Source organism: Bombina bombina, chromosome 1 (assembly GCF_027579735.1).
Source record: "Bombina bombina isolate aBomBom1 chromosome 1, aBomBom1.pri, whole genome shotgun sequence".
Taxonomy (NCBI): Eukaryota; Metazoa; Chordata; class Amphibia; order Anura; family Bombinatoridae; genus Bombina; species Bombina bombina.
Genome location: NC_069499.1, coordinates 1,184,293,560 through 1,184,299,559, shown reverse-complemented (window position 1 = coordinate 1,184,299,559; position 6,000 = coordinate 1,184,293,560). Strand labels below are relative to the sequence as shown.

The window sequence follows — 6,000 nt, the reverse complement described above, 5'->3', positions numbered from 1 at the left end:
CTTTAACTAAGCATGCAGTTATTAGGGTATCTATGCCTATATAAGGTATGTTTATTTAGCCTATATCTAAATCTTATGTTGATATATATTAACCCATTTATTTATGTGACAATATATTCAAATATAGCGCATGTTGCACATGAAATAATAAAGTCTACAAGACATATTCTATCTTTATGTATATTTAGAAACTCCCTACTGATTTTCCATTGAGAGTGATATAATTTTAGTACATTTATATTTGGGAACGTTTTACACTAACTTTGAAATAAGTTTGGCAGCTATAACTATACCACCTTAAAAGCGAACTGATACTATATTTGGTTATACCACCTTAACATACATACTTTTCTGTCTCCTGGAAATGATGCAGCTGTAAGCCCCTCCTTCCTGTATAGCAAACTCAGTATAAAAAAAATCTCTTTGGAAGCTGCAGAGAGGTTAGTAATAAGATTTCTTTTTGCTGATATATGCAGTTCTAAAGTGCTTGATTTTCATTTAGAAGCACAATTAACACTGCTTTTTGAATAGACTTTTAATCATTACAAGGACACCCATTGTTCAGCATTGGAATAGTTGTAAACAATGATGTTTGTTAATAGTAAATGTGATATAAACGTTAAAATGACTAATAAGATTGTTTTGCTAAATGTTGTATATATTTTCCCACAATGTATACTACAGGGTTACAATGATGGCCTGTCACACAATGATGATGTCAGAGGCTGATGTGTTTCTGATTTGACACACAAGGGGGGGGGGGGGTTAAGGGTTGTTTCAGTTTATTCTGAGAAAGGAGTTGCAGTGCCGTATGGAAATCTCACTGCAGTAAAAAGAAAGAAAATAAATAAATATTTTGCAGTGCTAAAGTGCAAATTACATATGAAGTTACATGGTTTAACAAATTAGAGCATGTCATTTTTCAACTATAATGGCTCTTTAACATATGGGCTCACCTGTACACCTATATACCTGGTCAATATAACTTACAGCTCAGGAAACACTCACCTAGATTTAGAGTTTTGCGTTAGAAGGGGTGCGTTAGCTACGCGTGTTTTTTTCCCCCGCACCTTTTAAACAACGCTGGTACTTAGAGTTCTCTGAAGGGCTGCGTTAGACTCCAAAAAGGGAGTGTAGAGCATAATTTTCCGCCACTTCAACTCTAAATACCAGTGTTGCTTACGGACGCGGCCAGCTTAAAAAACGTGCTCGTGCACGATATCCCCATAGGAAACAATGGGGCAGTTTGAGCTGAAAAAAAAACCTGCAAAAAAGCAGCGTTCAGCTCCTAATGCAGCCCCATTGTTTCCTATGGGGAAACACTTCCTAAGTCTGCACCTAACACCCTAACATGTACCCCGAGTCTAAACACCCCTAACCTTACACTTATTAACCCCTAATCTGCCGCCCCCGCTATCGCTGACCACTGCATTTTATTATTAACCCCTAATCTCCCGCTCCGTACACCGCCGCAACCTACATTATAGCTATGTACCCCTAATCTGCTGCCCCTAACACCGCCGACCCCTATATTATATTTATTAACCCCTAATCTGCCCCCCCCCAACGTCGCCGCTACCTAACTACACTTATTAACCCCAAATCTGCCGACCGGACCTCGCCGCCACTATAATAAATGTATTAACCCCTAAATCGCCTCACTCCCGCCTCAAAAACCCTATAATAAATAGTATTAACCCTTAATCTGCCCTCCCTAACATCGCCGACACCTAACTTCAAGTTACTCTAAAGTGTGCTCTAAAGTACACTAACACCCATAAACTACCTATGTACCCCTAAACCGAGGTCCCCCCACATCGCCGCCACTCTAATAAATTTTTTTAACCCCTAATCTGCCGACTGCACACCGCCGCAACCTACATTATCCCTATGTACCCGTAATCTGCTGCCCCTAACATCGCAGACACCTACATAATATTTATTAACCCCTAATCTGCCCCCCCCAACGTCGCCGCTACCTAACTACACTTATTAACCCCTTATCTGCCGACCGGACCTCGCCGCTACTCTAATAAATGTATTAACCCCTAAAGCTAAATCTAATCCTAACACTAACACCCCCCTAAATTAAATTTAATTTAAATCTAACGAAATAAAATAAATCTTATTAAATAAATTAATCCTATTTAAAGCTAAATACTTACCTGTAAAATAAACCCTAATATAGCTACAATATAACGAATAATTATATTGTAGCTATTTTAGCATTTATATTTATTTTACAGGCAACTTTGTATTTATTTTAACTAGGTACAATAGCTATTAAATAGTTAATAACTATTTAATAGCTACCTAGTTAAAATAAGTACAAAATTACCTGTAAAATAAATCCTAGCCTAAGTTACAATTAAACCTAACACTACACTATCAATAAATTAATTAACTAAACTATCTACAATTATCTACAATTAAATCAACTAAACTATATTACAAAAAACAAACAAACACTAAATTACAAAAAATAAAAAAAGATTACAAGAATTTTAAACTAATTACACCTACTCTAAGCCCCCTAAAAAAATAACAAAGCCCCCCAAAATAAAAAAATGCCCTACCCTATTCTAAAATAAAAAGTTAACAGCTCTTTTACCTTACCAGCCCTTAAAAGGGCTTTTTGCGGGGCATGCCCCAAAGGAAACAGCTATTTTGCATTTAAAAAAAACATACAATACCCCCCTCAACATTACAACCCACCACCCACATACCCCTAATCTAACCCAAACACCCCTTAAAAAAACTAACACTAAGCCCCTGAAGATCTCCCTAACTTATCTTCACCACGCCGGGTATCACCGATCCGTCCAGAAGAGGGTCCGAAGTCTTCATCCTATCCCGCAGGAAGAGGACATCTGGACCGGTAGACATGTTCATCCAGACGGCGTCTTCTATCTTCATCCATCCGGCGCGGAGCGGGACCATCTTGAAGCAGCCGACGCGTATCCATCCTCTTCTTATGGCGACTCCCGAAGAATGAAGGTTCCTTTAAGTGACGTCATCCAAGATGGCGTCCCTCAAATTCCGATTGGCTGATAGGATTCTATCAGCCAATCGGAATTAAGGTAGGAAAAATCTGATTGGCTGATTGAATCAGCCAATCAGATTCAAGTTCAATCCGATTGGCTGATTGGATCAGCCAATCAGATTGAGCTTGCATTCTATTGGCTGTTCCGATCAGCCAATAGAATGTGAGCTCAATCTGATTGGCTGATCCAATCAGCCAATCGGATTGAACTTGAATCTGATTGGCTTCAATCAGCCAATCAGATTTTTCCTACCTTAATTCCGATTGGCTGATAGAATCCTATCAGCCAATCAGAATTCGAGGGACGCCATCTTGGATGACGTCATTTAAAGGAACCTTCATTCGTCGGGAGTCGCCGGAAGAACAGGATGGATCCGCGTCGGCTGCTTCAAGATGGTCCCGCTTTGTGCCAGATGGATGAAGATAGAAGACGCCGCCTGGATGAACATGTCTACCGGTCCGGATGTCCTCTTCTTGGCGGATAGGATGAAGACTTCGGACCTTCTTCTGGACCTCTTCTTGCCGGATAGGATGAAGACTTTGGACCCTCTTCTGGACGTATCGGTGATACCCGGCGTGGTGAAGATAAGGTAGGGAGATCTTCAGGGGCTTAGTGTTAGGTTTTTTAAGCGGTGTTTGGGTTAGATTAGGGGTATGTGGGTGGTGGGTTGTAATGTTGGGGGGGTATTGTATGTTTTTTTTAAATGCAAAAGAGCTGTTTTCTTTGGGGCATGCCCCGCAAAAGGCCCTTTTAAGGGCTGCTAAGGTAATAGAGCTGTTAATTTTTTATTTTAGAATAGGGTAGGGCATTTTTTTATTTTGGGGGGCTTTGTTATTTTTTTAGGGGGCTTAGAGTAGGTGTAATTAGTCTTTTTTTATTTTTTGTAATTTAGTGTTTGTTTTTGTAATTTAGTTTAGTTGATTTAATTGTAGTTAATTGTAGATAGTTTAGTTAATTAATTTATTGATAGTGTAGTGTTAGGTTTAATTGTAACTTAGGTTAGGATTTATTTTACAGTTAATTTTGTACTTATTTTAACTAGGTAGCTATTAAATAGTTATTAACTATATAATAGCTATTGTACCGAGTTAAAATAAATACAAAGTTGCCTGTAAAATAAATATAAATGCTAAAATAGCTACAATATAATTATTCGTTATATTGTAGCTATATTAGGGTTTATTTTACAGGTAAGTATTTAGCTTTAAATAGGATTAATTTATTTAATAAGATTTATTTTATTTTGTTAGATTTAAATTATATTTAACTTAGGGGGGGTGTTAGTGTACTTATTTTAACTAGGTAGCTATTAAATAGTTATTAACTATTTAATAGCTATTGTACCGAGTTAAAATAAATACAAAGTTGCCTGTAAAATAAATATAAATGCTAAAATAGCTACAATATAATTATTTGTTATATTGTAGCTATATTAGGGTTTATTTTACAGGTAAGTATTTAGCTTTAAATAGGATTAATTTATTTAATAAGATTTATTTTATTTTGTTAGATGTAAATTATATTTAACTTAGGGGGGGGGTGTTAGTGTTAGACTTAGCTTTTTAATACATTTATTAGAGTAGCGGCGAGGTCCGGTCGGCAGATAAGGGGTTAATAAGTGTAGTTAGGTAGCGGCGACGTTGGGGGGGGGCAGATTTTGGGTTAATAAATATTATGTAGGTGTCGGCGATGTTAGGGGCAGCAGATTACGGGTACATAGGGATAATGTAGGTTGCGGCGGTGTGCGGTCGGCAGATTAGGGGTTAAAAAATGTTATTAGAGTGGCAGCGATGTGGGGGGACCTCGGTTTAGGGGTACATAGGTAGTTTATGGGTGTTAGTGTACTTTAGAGCACAGTAGTTAAGAGCTTTATGAACCGGCGTTAGCCCATAAAACTCTTAACTCCTGACTTTTTTCTGCGGCTGGAGTCTTGTCGTTAGAGTTCTAACTCTCACTTCAGCCAAGACTCTAAATACCAGCGTTAGAAAGATCCCATTGAAAAGATAGAATATGCAGTTGACGTAAGGGGATCTGCGGTATGGAAAAGTCGAGGCTGGAAAGTGAGCGTTAGACCCTTTCCTGACTGACTCTAAATACCAGCGGGCGGCCAAAACCAGCGTTAGGACCCCTTAACGCTGGTTTGGACGGCTAACGCAGAACTCTAAATTTAGGCGACTGTTACCTTAGTTATGCCCTCAATTGTACATTTCAAAGAAGGATTTATCAGCCTATAAATAAGTGACTTTGGGTATATTTATTTAACTTTGATCTGTAGATAGGGGATACCTTCAACCCATACTCACTATTACTGCAATGAATACTTGGCTATAGAACCCTACATAGAGCATTTATTTCAAATAAGGGGTCATGTGGGTGTCTAAGGAGGCCTTTTGATGACCTAGTACAGGGGTCAGCAACCTTGGCTCCCCAGATGTTTTAGAACTACATTTCCCATGATACTTAGCCAGCCTAAAGTGTATCTGAGCATCATGGGAAATGTAGTTCTAAAACATCTGGGGAGCCAAGGTTGCTGACCTCTGACCTAGTATAAGTCTTTAGAGACCCACACACTAAAATTAGTGTGTTTCATTTTTTTTTTATTATAAATTTGTTCTTTAAATTTATACCCCCAAGTGAAAGGTCAGGAAATTTCCTTTGAAACAGTAGGTTTCTGAACCATAATGGAGCTGATATCTAGGAGTTTTTGTATTCATTTACCATTCAGCTCCCTTCTTATAAAAGCAGCCAGGAACTTTCAGGTTGCTGAAGCTTGGTGATGTTACTATGCCAACATGTTACTAGCCTGGATTTTCCTGGTGATGCTGAACTGTTTGGCCACCTAGTAAACACTGCTGATGTAGAGGGGTGGAGGACGCAATCTTCTCTGTATGCACCCTGCCCCAGAATGGCGATGCATAGTGGCTTTTTGCACTCTAAAGCTTTGTGCGGAGGATGA

General features: G+C 38.5%; 1 protein-coding gene across 3 annotated transcripts in view; it reads left to right on the top strand.

Moving 5' to 3' along the window:
* The first annotated feature begins 360 nt into the window (after positions 1-360).
* The window catches only part of ACBD4 (acyl-CoA binding domain containing 4), a 122,620-nt gene continuing 116,980 nt past the window's right edge, over positions 361-6,000 (top strand). For all 3 annotated transcript variants that reach the window (XM_053699826.1, XM_053699822.1, XM_053699829.1), the window contains exon 1: positions 361-440. The gene's annotated coding sequence lies outside the window, so the exon portion shown is untranslated. The remainder of the gene's footprint in view (positions 441-6,000) is intronic.